This window comes from Myotis lucifugus, unplaced genomic scaffold, assembly GCF_000147115.1.
Source record: "Myotis lucifugus unplaced genomic scaffold, Myoluc2.0 scaffold_18, whole genome shotgun sequence".
NCBI classification, from domain to species: Eukaryota; Metazoa; Chordata; class Mammalia; order Chiroptera; family Vespertilionidae; genus Myotis; species Myotis lucifugus.
The window spans coordinates 10,863,317-10,865,024 of NW_005871066.1; the positions used below are offsets into that span (position 1 = coordinate 10,863,317).

The 1,708-nt window shown below is 33.2% G+C and overlaps 1 protein-coding gene across 3 annotated transcripts in view; it reads left to right on the forward strand.

The window, feature by feature from the left end:
• ORC5 (origin recognition complex subunit 5) overlaps nucleotides 1–1,708 on the forward strand; it is a 66,199-nt gene that overhangs the window by 47,325 nt on the left and 17,166 nt on the right. The gene's annotated exons all lie outside the window — the stretch shown is intronic.

Here is a 1,708-nt window from a genome sequence, read left to right on the forward strand (position 1 = left end):
AAGCACTTCCAGCTGAAGCCTTGTTAGTGACTGCCTCTCAGATTAAGGGAAAAAAATCCTCACCATGGTACATGAACTCCTATTGTTTAGGACATAAATAATCAGCTCATCCCCCACATGGATGAGAACAAAGAACATAATAGTACACAGAACAAAGATTAAGCAAATATTGCCAACCCCATTTAAGAGGTAAATTAAAAATATCATGTTATGCCTTAGGAGCTAGTCAGGGGAAAATACTTTGGCTTTGAATTAGATTGATTATTTTAAGTTAAAGTAAAATGAAATCTTTTAGTTAGTGTCAATATGCTGGTAATATTGAAAACTAGGGAAATATCATTCTCTTGATAACAAGATGCTTCAGATTTTTGGAGTTTATTTTCAAACCAAGAACTAAAAACTAGAATTTCTATTTTGAGGGAAAACGCCGGTGGAAGCATAACTAAACTTTAGAGGTGAAGTCACTGACTTAGTACAGTTTTTATAAAGCACAAAAAACTTCATTCGGATTTTCCTAGCACAAACTCTAAATCCCGACTTTGAAAAAGAAAATCTGCCGAAACCGGTTTGGCTCAGTGGATAGAGATGTGCAGGAGGCGGCTGATCGATGTTTCTCTCTCATCGATGTTTCTAACTCTCTGTCTCTCTCCCTTCCTCTCTGTGGAAAATCAATAAAATATATTTAAAAAAAAAAAAAGAAAGAAAATCTACACTCTGGGCTACTTTTTTATTCATTTGAGTTTCATTCATTTGAACTTGAACTTGGCACAATAGACAAGAAAGCAGCTATGGAAAAGAGTATATAAACCTCCTAAAATCTGAAAATTATTGGCAAAAGATTATATCTTCATAGGTAACAGAAACCAAGAAGGGCAGTAGTTTTTCCACAAAATCTTAAATTTATTTAAATAATTAAAATTATTCCAGTGTTTTAGAAATGACCTAAAGCAGTGTTTTTGCCTTTTAAAATGTTAATGTTTATCTTCAGTTTATTTAACTATTAATACATTGTATATGATTTATAGTCATGATTTTTTTTGCAAATCACCTTTAATCCACAAATGCATAAGAAGTTTTGCATTGGGAGGCCATTTTCAGTGTTGTCTAATTTCAGATTTTAAAAAATCATGCCTTTGCCCCCCACCTCGAATTATTTATCTCTTAAAAGTTAAACCTTAAAAACAGTAATTTTATGTGTAATATAATATATAACCTGATTTATGAAGTTAATCAATCTTTAGGTTAATAAATTCCACATTAATATTTTACTTCAGTGACATCAGACTCATCACATCTGATAATTTTGTTCACAGGATTGTCCCTGGGCAGGACATTTGCCTATATTGCAATACTTCTTTATCCTTTTTGCTGCAATTTTATTTAATTTTTTTTCTCTATCTTCTTTGCTGCTGGATTTCTAACCTCCAGCATATTCATGAAACTCCCTTTCAGTGTGGAATGTTTCCAGAGTTGTCCTTTTACTCACTTCTTCCATAAAGCTTTCTTTAGTCTCTCCCAACTCTTCCTTGAGTGCTGCAGCTCCCTGTTTGGGGTATTGTAGGAATATGGACTTTGATTTCAAATTGTATTTAAATCCAGAGCTGCTGTTAGCTCAGTGACCATGAATATTTACTAACCTCTCTGAAGTTGTTGCATCATCTGGAAAAAGAGGTTTATTTTTATAGTACCTTACTCACGGCAGGGTTGT